The 15,111-nt window shown below is 42.5% G+C and overlaps 1 protein-coding gene across 1 annotated transcript in view; it reads right to left on the bottom strand.

The window, feature by feature from the left end:
• The window catches only part of HTR2C (5-hydroxytryptamine receptor 2C), a 257,321-nt gene extending 246,736 nt beyond the window's left edge, over window positions 1–10,585 (bottom strand). The window contains exon 1 of the mRNA XM_072929318.1: window positions 10,439–10,585. The gene's annotated coding sequence lies outside the window, so the exon portion shown is untranslated. The remainder of the gene's footprint in view (window positions 1–10,438) is intronic.
• Window positions 10,586–15,111: the final 4,526 nt, after the last annotated feature.

The raw sequence follows: 15,111 nt of genomic DNA, 5'->3' as shown, positions 1-15,111 counted from the left end.
TAATTACTGTAGCACATGCCACAGTCGAGATGGCCACAATACACAGAGTATCAACACACAATTTGAGAAAGCTTTAAGCATCCCCGTGTAAAATAACACCGTGCCACATCAGAAGGCTCCAGGCAACTGTCCATACAGAGTAGCATCATCTCACCTACAAACTCTTGGCTAGAAATAAATTACAGTCTCTGGCATATGCCAAGCCTTCCACCCCAGGGTTCCCTGAACTTGTTCTCCAGGCTGCTTAACAGAGCAGCTCCCAACATTTTGTATCACCAATCATTCTTCAGTCTTTCTTATCAGCCCCTACCAATAACCAGCTATTGAGCACCTACCATGACCCCATGGATGTCTGGAGTTCTGAACCACCAGATTGAGAGTGAGGGGCTTCCAGCCAGAAGAGAGGTGCAATAGCAGCTACCAGAGCATGGAGTTTGGGAAGCAACAGCACTGACCTTTAGCACCCAGCTTGCTCAGAAACTGCCTCCCAGCCAAACTAACAAAATGCACAACCAAAGCATTTACAGTTTTGAACACTCTCACATACATTAGCCTGATGAGCCATCAGTCCCAAGTTTTATTTATGCTGGAAAAACTTCAGAAGTTCAAAAAAGGCCTCAGCATCCAAGCAAGACACACTGCCAGTCTGCAGCACCTCACTGGGAAACATTGTAGGACCAGTGTCGGAATCTGTGGGTATTGGTGATTCCCAGATTGTAGAAAGTCTCTGTCTTTCTGCCCCGTTGCCAAAGAAGAAGCCATAATTGGTCTGTGCTGTTTTCAAGGCTGTTTATTCTTGCTTATCTCTAACATGTTCTGCTGCCCTGCCGCAGCTCTGTCCTGCAGGGCAGCGTGTGGGGCTCTGCCCTCAGTGGGATGTTACAAACATTAAATACCACAAACTACCTGTGCTGGATTTACAATAACGTGCCAATATCTGTCACCTACGTTGGACAGTGTGTCCCCAGCCTAAACCAACAGAAAAATGCCAACACCACAGTGAAACATGGAGGGCATGAAGAAGGAGAAAAAGGACAAGACACACCCAATTTCCTCCATCTTGTCCCCTCTGAACCCCTAATCTAGAAACCTAAAATTTTACTTTTGCACTCGTGCCACACTTAATTATTACTTATATCAAACACTCAGAGCTGGTAATTCATCCTGTAAGATTGAAAACTCTTTTCCATGGACAGAGATCACAGACAGTGTCTCTCGGGGCTCTGTACAAGGGGGTTCCTGACACCTGCCAGGGTCCCAGACCTGCCAGGGCAGCCAGAGGGAAGCCCTGGATTCCCACAGACCAGTGTGCAATGTGTACCCAAGGAGATGCATGCTGACTAGAATGGGAGTTCACTGTAGGGAAAAACTAGGGACATCAGAGTTATCCTTTCAAACACCCTATTTGCAAGACAAAAACCCACTCTTTTGACTTGGCTTATTTAGAAGCAGATATTACTGATTATGAGTCTTTACGATATCAGCATCATATTGTGGTTTTTTGCAAGGTTGTTTTTGTTTTGTTGTGTTTTAAATCAGTATTTGTGTTGTGCTTGAAATTATTCCATTGTATTTAGACATTAGAATTCCACAGCCCTCCTTGTAGCTGTGATTTAGAAATGGAAGTATTTGCCCTCTAAGGTTTGCAGAATTCAATGAATGTGTCAGTAAAGAGTCAAAAGAGCATGTTTGGACAGCCTGGGGATTATAAGGTCCCCCCAGCTGCCTTTTACAAGCTAGCTGGTTTCACCTTTATCAAGGCTTCCTACTTGAACTACTTCTGAGAAGTCAGCCATGATTTCTCTGAAATTTTCAAATGTATTTGAGAAATTAAAATAGGCACAGGAACAGTTCATCAGACAATAATCTTATTGAATGTCCTCTGTAGTCAGAGACATCTGGGCCAAACCATATAGACAGAATCAACACTGATATCTACAAGTACAAATCAATCTATTCACAAGGAGCTCTCAAAGAAGACAAATCATCATTCAGAAATGGTGGGGCCATTGCTCTGACTGGTGGTGCTTCTTTCTGATTCAGTAACGAAAGAAAGGTAGCAGCTATGAATAAAAAAACTCAAAAGGTGCCAAAGGGAAAACAGGTTGTAGCAAAGTGACCACCTGGGTGTTGAAAGACAAACTCTCCTGAGATTCAAATGCAGCAAGAATGATTAAACATGGATACAGAGCCCAAACTACAGGAAGTAGATCCTCTGTTTTTCAGTGCAGGCAAAGTGAAGCTTAGAAGTATTTTAAGAAGGTGATCACTGGTAATAGCTTTACTGTAGGACAACTAGGTTAAATTGAGCTGAGATAAAAAGGAGTGAGACTGAATTATTTAAGCTTCCTTTCTGGCCGTATGTTCTGTGAACAGCTGATAAGTTGTAGGAAGAACATGCTACTTTTAGATTTCTTGACTTTCCCGCACCAGGGTCCTTGTCTCTGCTGAGCAAACAGGGAACCAATGCCTACTGCAACTGGGTAGCTGGGAAACAGGAGTTCTCCCTCTGCCTCTAGAGCTGGCTGATTAGTTATTTTGTGCTAACCAAGTTCATAACCCATTCTTCAAAATGACCTCAAGATTCCATTCATATTTGGTGTTGTGAACAAAAGGGTCTTCCTGGCTCCCATGGCAAAACTGGGACACTGCTGAAATGTTAATTAGCTAATTGCTCCTGGGAATCACCTACACCCCCCAGCCACACTACCATTCTAGGACTGGGATGCAAAATAAAGGGATGAGTGGAATCATGGGAGGGGGTTTTGGGGATGAAAACAGCCCTAAATGCAGGGCTGGGCACAGAGGAGGGGGCTGGAGGGATGTGCTGGTTGGGGAAAAGGGAACCACATCCCTGGTCTATGTCTGACCTGTCACCATAACCTGTAGAGGACCAGACTGGACTGGGCTGCGGGAAGCAGGAGCAAAGGAGCAACTCTTCCTGGTGTTACCAGGAGGGAAGGAGAGGGGACAGCTGCTGCTGGACTGCGGCAGCAGGCTCTGCACATCCCCTCACCCTGCGGCTACCAGAGTGCCAGGAGGAAAGGAGAGAGGATGGTCTGCTGGGACTTCAGATATGGACTGCACACCTCTTCGCCTCCAGCTACCAGTGTGCCACAGAGACTCCAGGGACAGACTCTGCAGCCTTCTCACCCTTCAGCTACTGGGAAAGCTACAACAGCGGGGCTGAGTTCCGTGTCGAGCCCCCTGCCCAGCTGATCTTTTTAATAAAGAGCTGAACATTAATAAAGGCATAAGGCCCGTTCATTACATTTGGGAGGTGCTTTGAAAAATGCCAATGAAGATTAGTCCCCATCAGCTTCTGTCTGCATCAACACAGGCTCGAAAAACAGGAAAATCTCTCCAGGCAACTGTGATGAGCAAGCTCTGTTTTTAACTGGGATACACAAATACCAGGAATATAGTGTGAGAAGAGGTCTGCTGTCACTGTTAAGAAACACTGTACCTAGTTAATGCCAAATGTGGAGCTCAGGCACCATCAGCTTCAGACCAGAGCTGCAGAGGCTCAGGCCCCAAAGAGGCAGGGGAGCACCCCAGCACCCAGTGGCACAGGGAGACACACCAAAGTCATTGGACAGCTTCTGGCACCCTTCCCACCTCATCTTCTTTCCAGGGATTTTCTTTGTAATGAAATTCTTCCTTTCATCAAAAATTTCACAAAACTTTATAGCCAAGTTCAATTTTCTATTTATATCTGTTTTACTTTTATATAGTTTTGGAAGAATTCTAAAAGGATGTTATCCCATATCTTTGCCAGAATTTGATAAATACTGTTTCTGTTCAAAAGTCCACAGGAAGCAACAGAGAACAAAACTGTCAAGCCCATGCTGGGACCAGCAGATTCACACCTCCAACTTTCCATTCCACTTCTGGAGACCATACCTCTGATATGTAGCCAAAGGACAACCCCTCACCTTTTCTTTGCCCTGCTGTTGCCTGCCCTGCTGCTCCCAGATGCAGCATCCCTTCCCTCAGACTCCACTGTCCCAAATATCAGTTACAAGGGATCCCCATATGCAGGGTATAACATGTTAGCACTGATGACCTCATGAAAAGGGAACCAATATCAGCGCCAAAAAGTAGTTACCAGACTGTGGAAGAAGTGAGCCTTCTCTTCATACAAAACTGCATTGGGAACCTGCATGCTGGGGGTGTCCCTCGGTCTCTCAGCTGCAGCATGAGCTTATCCATGCTTTGGGCAGCACCTGGTGGAGTCAGAGCACTAAAGAGTCAGTTATTGAAACCTGCAAGGTCCAAAAATCCACAGCTGAGAAAGAGAGAAAGGAGTGAGATATCACAACTGGCACACCACAGCACAGAGAAGGGAGACCTGCTCATGCTGGGCTGAAGAGGGGGTTTCTCATACAGCAGCTGTCAAAACCTTGTTCTGAAATGGCTCAGTAAGCTTCACCTCAGCCTTGTCCTAGCCTGGACAGCTGGGGACAGCTCTGCACACTTCACTTTCCCCAGGAATTCCAAGAACTCCTGTGCCCCCAGGGATCCCCCTGGAGTACAGGGAGATAACACCACCCCCTTCTGCACCCATGGTAAGTTGTGAGGCCCTTGTGCTCCTTTTCACACTCTCTTAGCCAGTAGGTAACAGAGGGAGGTGGGGGCAGTGGTCAGTGCCCTGCTGAGCAAGTGGTGTCCCAAGCTCTCTGCTGCCCAAGCACACAGACCCCTGTCCTGAGCTGCTGGGGGGCCACAACTGATGCTCCAGCGTGGGCTGAGGAGTCAGTTCAGCACCTTCCAGCCGGCCAGAGCAGCAGTCTGTGTGGCAGCCCCTTTGCAGGACACTCACTGGTGAGTTGTGATTCTCAGCCTGAACACATTAACCCAGGAGCACTGCAAAGGTTTATCTGAACCAGGGCCAAAAAGAAAATTACTAAGAATCTTTGGCAGAAGGGTGAAACCTATAATTAATTTGAGTAGTGAATGACCTAAAATATATAAACACATTAGCCTTTTACAGGAGGACTGGGTTTCTCTATTACTGCCTTAAAAATGTCATGCTAGCTCCACCTAGCACACGGAATGCTTGTACTAACACAGGATTAAGTATGGCCACTTTTGTTCAGTTTGATCAACTGGTTGTTTTTTACAATTCAGACTAATGCTTCCATTTAATTCCTTTCACCATCTCCCACAGAAGAAATATGGGCTTCAGCTAACCTCTCAAGGGTACATTTACTAAGAATGCAAAAGATTTTACAAATAAATGAGGGGGAAGGCAACACTTTACTGTAGATCACATGTATTTTAAAAGTCCATTAGAGTCCTCTAGATTTATCATGCTACCAAAACTCAGATGGTAATTTAATACAAGAAAAATTTTGTAGGTCGATGCAGAAACCTAAATGACTGATCCAAAATTGCCTGGACAATAAAAGTGTTCAGGCCACCTGTCCTAGGTTGGCTGTATGATGTCTTTATCCCCAATCGTCTGCCCTGTTTATGTTGAATAAAAAGTTTTGCACCTTTAAGGCTTGTTCCAGAGTGAAGGGGGTGGGGGGAAGAAGCGCGGAGTTTGTTTTCAAGAACTGCACTCCCTCCTCCACATTCCTGCTCCTGGACTGTGTTGTCTGTGGATGGACAGACAGCGAGACAGAGCTCTCCTTTGCTTTTCTAGTTAGTTTTAGCTAGCTGAGGCAAAGAAGTTCCCTGGACTGTGGTTTTTTCCCTTTCTCTGGACCTGCTCTGGACTGAACACCCAGAACAGCAGCCGCAGCTCACACCTGTGGCCCAGCGGGCCGGGCCTGAGCCGAGGCATTTCCAGCGCCGGAGGGACTGAGCAGAGACTGAGTGAGCCCAGCTGTAGCCCAGGGGGTTTTTCTGAGTTTGTCTCTCTCTTGGAGTGGCAAGAAGTTTTATTGTTTAATATTGTTCAAGTTTGCTTGTTTAATAAACAGGTTTTTTCTACTTTTCTCCAAAGATTTCTCTTTCCCAAACTGGTTGGGGGGAGGGGCCAATTGAGTCTGCTTTCCTAAAGGAACCCTTTTAGGGTTCTTTCCCCAAATTTGCCCTGAACCAGGACACCACCCCTTGCAAATACTGCCGAACAACTCATACCTTCCAAGCCCTGCTGGTCCCAACTGGAGCAATTTCTGCTCAGTCACTAAGCAGTACAACCACTAAAACAGGATTTCTGGAAACATAATGATATTACTACATCCCACCTAATATTTTGTGATTGTCTCTGTACTAAATTTAACAAAAGAAATCAGTAGGCAACAAACAATATTTTGACAATAGACAGAAATAGAAAAGTTTTGGGGAAGGGGCAATCACTGAAGGAAGACATGCACTTCCCTACAGAAATCCAGGAGGGATTACTGTACCATCTAATGGGACAACTTCCCTTCTGAACAAGTGAGCGACCAAAAAATAAATCATTCAGGGGATGTTTTCCAGTGTTTGGGTCACAAGTTTAATGAGAAGCTTTGCTGCCATTCAAATGGCTGGTCCTATGGGCCAGACTGTGCTGTCTGGGGGATATTCTTTTTTGGCTTCTCCCTGAAGTCAGAAAAGGCTGGGAAGTTTTGAGGGAGTCACATGAAGTTTAAGGTTTGCACACCGCTTCAATAGACTTAGGACTCTGTCATTCAAGTGATTTGTAGTTCAAGTCCATGGGCTTTCTCATCAGAAGGCTCATTAGAATTTTTCTGCGTAGAATGACAAACACACTCATAGCTGTGGCACTTCAGATGGGGCTGGAATGGCCCTTTACAAGAGACAGAGCAGGGCATTCACAGAACACCCTGAGTCTCTGCAAACCCGCACTGCCAACCTGGCCAGCTCTGGGTTGAAACATGTCTGGTTAGGGGCCATGCCGAGGTTCTAGGAACACAGAATTTGCTGAGAAACCTGCAGAGATGGGCACGAGTTTCTTGGATTTGTGAAAAAGAGGACCTAAAGCAGATTGCCTTTTACAATTACACAGCACAGCAACAAAGACATGACAGAAATGTGAAAAATATATATTTTATGATTGGCTTTTCACAATTGTTATAATGAATATTATATGTATAATGTTAGAAAGTTATGCTGTATTAATTATCTTAAGTAGTGTGTTAAATACAGTTTTAGGTTACAACATAATGTTGAAATAGAAACTCTGCAATGTAGAATTTTTTTACTAGCTCAAGCAAGAGATGAGATAATCAAGAAAATCTTCACACAGGGATGTCAGTGAAGGGGGTCCATAAAGAGTTACTGCCTCCTTATCAGAAAAGAAAAAAATTTTTCCACCTTCTCTCCATCTTTTTGGAACCACCAAGATTAAGGAGATGAAGTTGACAAAAACCAGAAAAGTTCTTAATTTGCAAGGAATTTATGCATCATGTATAAGATATATGAATATGCAAAGGCTATTGCTTTTAAGGTTATTCCTTTGTTCACAAGGTGTTCTTTTCATGACTTAGTGTCAGAGAGCATCCAGACATCTGTAATTCTTTGCTTTTTATTGTCTTGTAATTGTCCTAACTCTAAATTTTATTACTCTAATTGTGTTACTATTTTTATAATAATTTTATTATTTTTAAAATTTTTAAAACCAAGTGATCGGCGTTTTCACAAGAAACACAACAAAAGCCATCACACATCCTCTGTATAGTGTATTACCCACGAGAAGCTGGCTCCTCTGTACATACACTAGCAATCAAACTTTCAATACCTTCATTTTCAAAGAAAACTAACAACATAAAGCATTTTGAAGATTAGGCCTTCTGCAGAGATAAGAAAAAGAGCTGGTATACATCTTAGTCACAGCACTGAATAACAGCAAAAAGAGTCAGTGAAACACAGATCAGAGCATGCTCCACCCACGGGGATTCAAACAGTGAGCCCCTACCTGAGAGCTGCACTATCACTCCTGCGTGGGAGTCCTGCTCCTGGTTTACAAATGTACATCCCTGCTGCCTGCACGTGGAGCAGCCTGAGCCCATCTGCCCGGGTGGCTTTGGGCCCACACTAAGTCACACGCCAGTGCTACCAGGGCATGAGATGGTGAGTGGCTCTGCATGCAGATGGGGAGTGTGTGTAATGAAATGAGTGTCAGCTCCTTGGCAAGAGGCTGCTGGGCTGATGCCGTGTTGATAGCAGATGCTGCTAACACCTGTTGATGGGTACAGCACTCTCTTTTTAAAAGCAGTCAGCCATGGGAGGCAGGGGAGCATGGGCCTTGTAGGCACAGATAATTGCTTTCCAGGTGCCAGCAGGCATTACACAAAGGAAAACATGTGTAGTAAAGTTACAGAGTCAGGCAGGACACAAAGGAATTTGCATCAAACAACAGCACCAGTCCTCAAGGAAAAGAAGTACCAGTCTGAAGCTGTAGGACTCAGAGCAATGGACTTCATTGCTTCCTCTAGAGCAGCAGCAGAGCAGGAAACATAAACTCAGTAAAGTTTCAAAGGGAGATGGGTCTAGCGTAGAGACCAGACTTCATTCAAAGAATTTTAGCTCTTCCTTTTCCACATCACATTCTTGAATATACCCTCTGCTCACTCTACTTTAGAAACACATTCTTTACTAGATCACTTTAAAGGAATATTGGTTTTCCTAGACTGGTTCATTCAAGTGGGATATTGAACATAGTATTGAGGTAGAAATGGAACTACGGCTTCCAGACAACAAAGCTTTCCTCTCCAGAGGCAGTATCAAAAGTAATCTCCAGACCTGGCTTGTGGCTGCAAAGAACCCTTGCACCTTGCAAACAAGAGATGTAACTGGTCAGTCTACTTTGTATGTTAGGGCAGTTAGGACTCAGTTTGCAGTGGACAAAATAAAGCTTGAAACAAATTTTTGTAAGGGTGCCCTCATTGTGCACCTCATTTCCCTGCTTCTTGCTGCATTCATGTTAATAATCTTTTCCTTCACTGCCAGTTTCTTTTTAAATACCCACTTGGAGCTGCTGTGATAGGGTGTGTTTTCATTATTATTTTTCTCAATTATTTGGAAATTGCTAAAACATCCAGATTTCAAATAAGCACTTTTTTCTTTTCCTTCAAAATTCTATCAAACAGGGCCCCAGTTAATTATTGTCTTCTGACTGAGTTTCAAAACTCAGCTTGTTTGATGCCACAAAAGCATAAATCCCAAGAAAAAAAAAATCCCTGGAAATGCAGTCCTTTACTTTTTTAATTTTAAATTGGTTTTGTGCCATCAATGAAATCATCCTGTGGAAAAAAAAAAAAATAATTCCAGCCTTTGGGGAGAGACTGAACAGAAAAACTTTTAATATGCAAAGTTCAAAAAGCAACAGCAGAAATGAGGTTTTTGGAAGGAGCACCTCTGGCTGGCCCTAACAATAGCTTTTGTCAGTCCCCCAGGCTCCAGCAGCACAGTTGGCCAGCTGGCTGCATAATTTAACATATAATATCTTATGCATCTTGATCTTATCAGAACACTTTACAGAGGCTAATGGAAATGGTAGAATAGGCTTTGGAGACCTTCTACATCATTTGCTTTAAACTGCCCAGCTTTACACAGCATCCAGTCAATTACCTAATCCCATCTATGGACATCTACTGTCAAAGGAAGCAGAAAGTAAAAGGCATTTAATAAAAGCATGGATGGAACAAAGATCAGCTGACCATGAACAGCACATGACTGTTCAGTCATTCATACAGTGATTTATTTAATACCCTTAGAGTTCATATTTCAGAAGTCTTTTTTTTCCTAGGTTTGCTCCTTCTTCTAAGGCTTGCTATTGTAAAGATGACAGCACATTTTACTAGCAAATAACTGTGAAATACATTCTATTTCAAAAGTTTACTACAGAAAAAGTTCTTGTATTTCACCATAACTAATAAAGAACAGGAAAGTGCCATTTGCTTGTCTTTGGCTTTTATCAGTTAAAGTCAGACAGAAAGAAGTGAAGACACTGAAAATAAAGCATTCATACTGCATACAAGCAGTGCTGGAATTACATACTTTCATGGCTGCTTTTTTGACTCAAGCAGCAGTCTGGCAGGGCAGACAGCACGCCCAGAAAGTTGTTTTTCCCAGGGTGAGAACAAACCCTTACACTCTAGCTGTTCCGACCTTGCAGCTTTCCCACACACACGGAAGTTGATTTGCAGAACATCTCAAGTTAGATTTTTTCCCACCCAAGTTAATCCCTGTGCCAAAAATAGATCAATGTGAATCAGCTGAATCTAGGAAAACAGAGAAAACAGGTCTGTTGCTAAGCACAATAACTTCAAGAAAACTGCACTCATTGTGATATCATCATTATCACCACAGCAGTGCAGAAGATAATTATTTCCACTAAGATGTGGCAACCTTTTGCAAAGATAAGACAGATACTTCCACTTTCAAACAACAAATGCAATATCTGCATTTATATCAAGACACTAGACAGCAGACAGGTAAAATTAACTTGATTAACTTTGTGCATTCTTTTTATATTACTTACGTCCTTTACTGCATCTTGGCTTCCATAGATGCCATAAATCAGCAAAAGGAGAGAGCAATAAAAATAGAGGGACACAGAAAAGATGAAGAACTAATATTCAAATCCTCCTACAGAAGGCAGAAAAACCTCCGAGGAAATATGGGCAGATTCTTGTTGGTAGGAGGAGAATGAGAACATGAAAAATATCAGCCAACCAAAATAATGGAAAAAACCAAAAACATACATACATATAGATGGCCCTGGGAAACTGGCAGGGACCTCTCTGCAGGAGTAGTGTCTGGGGAACAAGGTGTCTCAGAGCTTTTAAGTCAGACCATCCAGCCTTGAGGTACCACAGCCTGTCAACATCCAAACCTAGCACAATGATCATAAAAGGGAAACAGGAACTAGGACACACCGTTAAAAGCACTAAAATCACCTTGAAAAACACAAGAGCTAGGAGATTAGCAAGCTAAACAATACTTTTTCCTCCACGCTGTCATGGTTGATTGTTTAAAGCCTGTCAAAAGTTCCTCTGGGAAACCCTTCATAGATATACCAAGAGCAGTGGGAGAGTAAGGAATCAGTCAATATTTAATAACATTATTACTCAGACAGTACCATATGCAATTAATTGAAAATTACAATGGCTTTTGAGGAAAAAGTGCTTTTCTTTTGTAATAACAACCAAGTAGTTTGCAATATTTTGAAATTATTTTTTCTTTTTAGTACTTGAAAAAGGCACACACCTTTATTAAAGCTGTAGCAGAATCCTGAAGGCACCTCAACTACCAGAGAATTTCCAGCAATAACTTCTGTCTCCAATGCTGAATTTTTTTTTTGCCATCTTACTTTCTATCCAAATCATGAGCAAATATGAGACTGCACTGAAATCATTAGCACCGCCCACCAGGCAGATCTGCTTGTCACTGCACATTGTGTCCCTCCAAGACAGACATCTGGAGGCTGTATCTGGACACCTGGGAAGAGGCTGGCAGAGCACTTACAGCTTCAAATTCATGGGCTGCCTCAAGTCCCTTTCTCAAGGAAAAAGGACAACTTCTAAAGGAAGCCCATGAACAAATTCAGCTCCTACATCACACTAGTGGAACTACTTTCAGAATGCTGAGCATGTATCAGAAGTTCACAATTCTAAAAGAAAAATAGAACAGGGGAAAAAAAAAAAAAAATGGAAGCAGCCAAAAGGCATTTGGGAGGATTTGGGAGGTAGACACTGTGCTGCACAGCAAGACACCCAAAGAAAAACTTACAGAAAAATGAATACCAAGCAGCGACACATAGAAGTGCATGAACAAGTGTCTTGGAAAATATTCATGTGCCTAACTAGCAACACAGACAGCTTCTGGAACTCAGTAGAGAAAGAAAGGAAAAAAAAAAAAACCAGCACCATATAGTAAAAATTACTGAATCTTGCATTAAAGTCTACCAATCAATGTATTTACAGTACTCTCAAATACCACATCTCCTGAAAGTCTGGGAAAACATCTTTCATTGCTCTTCTGTATCTGTCTTCCTCCAGCCAACAGCCTGAAGAAAGTAATTTTATACCTTCTCTCCTCAGGCACCAAACTCTGAATTACAATATGAATTTCGGTCTCCCTAAGAGTTGGTAACTCACCTGCCTCTGCTTGTCCCCATCATTTTCCAAGGAGAAAAGCAGAACAGTGGCACTCTCACAAGTTCATTTGATTGGCAAGTACCTGAGGCTTTCTACTAATCTTTAAATGCACTATGAATCTAATAAAACCCTCAATAGCAGTACTGGAACATTTCATACAGTGCTGTTTTATTTAATTTCTTGTTTATCTGACTACTGCCAAACAAGAGGATATTCCATGAAAGCTAATACAGCGCTAAATGAGATATGAACCATTCTCAGAATACCATGTGTGTATTTTCTTATACACATGAGCCCACAAATCCTACTGCTGATTCTCAACAAAGATGTTTCATTTGTTTTAAGTAATCTGACTGGAGACAGTCTGCTTCAGAAATACCTCTATAAATATACCCTGGAGGAAATTTGACATAAACAGTATAATTGCTTTGCTACCTAGACTTAATCCTGCATAGAAACCATCTGCTGCATTTAAAAAAAAAAACCAAAAAAAAAAAACCCCACAAACACAAAAGCCAAATCAGATTATTTTTGTACACTGCTTACTATTTCTCAAATTTGTATTTTACACTGTGCATGTGTAGACCACAAGATCACCATGCACAAGATCATCACAAAGTGGTGTTACAATACTGCTTTAAAAAACTCAGACAAGCATGTCAAGGTGTACAGAGAAACGGTGTGTAGAGAAATCCTTTCATTCTGCTCTGCTCAGGAAAGAACTAGAACCATTAGGAAAGAATTCAGAGGAAACAGGCAGAAATATAATATATTTATCTTACTAGGAAGATTGAAAATCATGGGCTGCTGCATTGGGAGAGAAGACAACTGGGAAGAGGATGTGCTAAAATGGCCTTGCTTGATACAGAGACCACACAATATTCTGACTGAAAGGCATTGCTCAGATGGTCAAGGGCTGCTTCCTTCCCTTTGTCTTTCCAGAGGTGTTTAACTTGACCTTCACCAGTGAAGGGTCTGAATTTCCCTGGGCAGTAAATGCAGTAAATTCTGGTGCTTTACCACTTTTCTTTAGCTTCACCCAGCATCTAAACTCTATCTTCCTTGTCACAAGGAATATTTAAGTACTATCAGGCACCCTGTGGAGACTCCCCCCTGGAAGTTCTTAGGCTAGCAAAACTTCTGTTTGAAATAATATAATTATATGTGACCCTGCTCAGGCTCTGACTTGCTGAGAGACTTTTGAACATACTTGGGGGGGGGGGGGGGGGGGGATGTGAAAGCCAGGAATCTTGCTCCATTCACACATTTCTTTCCCACGTGTCTCTGAGTGACAGAGTGCTGTACCCAACTGTGACAGCAAACACTCCAATCACCAAAAGAGCTTCAGGGAGCTTGGGGATGAACAGGAGTCCTGGCTTTCATGCCCTAAAGGACCCCCAGCTTCCTCTGAAAGTGGAATCAGTTCCCAAGAGGCTGGACAGTGGGGGAGTGAGGAGTTGGGTGCTGTTCCTAGGAAGCACTCAACCATCTCTGCAGATGCAGAGCCCTTGTGTTTCCACAACATTTGAGGACTTGCTCCCCACTCCTTACCCTGCTCTTGTTCCTCCAGGTCTCAACCGGAATTTAGCAGCTCTTCCTAGAAACCCATCATTCCTACAGATTGATGGCTTTTCTCTTGATCCCTAATCTTCCAAACAAAGGCTCATGCTTCACTCTTAATGCAAGCTTCCATATATTAACATCTTACAAAAGCCATACAAAAACCCTCAGCCTGCTGGAAGCAATAACCTATTGATTTAACGTTTTGCTCACTGCTACCAACTAATAAAAGGATGAAAGCAAGGCACTCTATCACGAATTGTCCCCAAAAATTCAGAAAAAATTTGGTCCATTTTGGATCAACAGAAGCATGAAGGCTAGCACATGCTTAAATCACATCTCCTCATCAGCTTTGAGCTCCATCCCACTGCCATCACCTGCATATGACCAAGTGCACTCAGAACAGGACTAATGGCAGATGGCATAATTAACAGACTTTGAGTCATACATCCATGAGTGTCTGAGTACTAGGCTATGTCAATTAACATACTTACAAACAGAAGGTTTTGAAAAACAATCTAAATTACAGCACATAAGCTCCAAATTCAGCTCTGAATTTGACCTTCCTGTCATCCCCAGATATCAAACAGCCATGCCCAATCTGGCTGTATGCTCCCTCTTTCACCAACCTATCTCTGCTTCTGCCTTGTCCTAATGGATGCGTTACCTTGAGTTGTCACATCTGATTACACATAGGATGTGACATAGGATGATGTGATAATGTACCCCACTTTGATGTGTGGCTTTGGAGAAATACAGGAAAACACAAATGTACTGAGCAGAAGTTTACTTGAACCATTGTAGCATTAATATTATTATTACTGTTACTACTATTACAATGATGTTTATGTTTGCTTCCCTTCTCACTGAAGAGTAGCGAAAAAAGCCTAAGTTAAAAAGAAAATTATTTCCTCATGAAAAGCATTTGGGAAAGCTTCCATAGATCTTTGTTTCCAAATTCTACAAAAATTAAATGGGTCAATTCAGCATTGGTTGGCATTGAGCTATCAGTTACCACATGCTTTTCATATTTCTTTTCAGAAGTGAAGGACATGAGGAAGAAGAGATCTTCTTTGTTGCTTGTTTTTTGACTAAGCAGACATTTCCCCCTATTGTTCTACAAACTGTATGTACACAGATACCAGAATATTAAATCAAAGAGCCAAAAAAGTTAATTAAATCCCTTGTTAATTAAAATCTGAGCTAGTGACCTCCCTGCTTACTCACGAGGAGGAGTAAGAACAGCACTTGGAGACTCACAGCTTCCTGATGATTGTTCATCATGGCCAGCAATCTCCCAGGGCCAAAAGATGTAAGATTGGGGTGCATTCATCTCTCTTTTTGAGCACATGCATATTCCCTCCCTCCTCCAGGAGTGAAAGTTATACAAATTCTCCTATAGATCTCTGGGTTGTGCTTCACACTCATTTCCATTTTCTGCATTCGCACCAGGGTTCGTGGCACTACACTCAGCTCAGCCAAGGAAGGAATCCAG

Source organism: Taeniopygia guttata, chromosome 4A (genome assembly GCF_048771995.1).
Source record: "Taeniopygia guttata chromosome 4A, bTaeGut7.mat, whole genome shotgun sequence".
NCBI lineage: Eukaryota > Metazoa > Chordata > Aves > Passeriformes > Estrildidae > Taeniopygia > Taeniopygia guttata.
The sequence above is the reverse complement of the archived record's forward strand: the minus strand, read 5'-3'. Positions and strand labels throughout refer to the sequence as shown.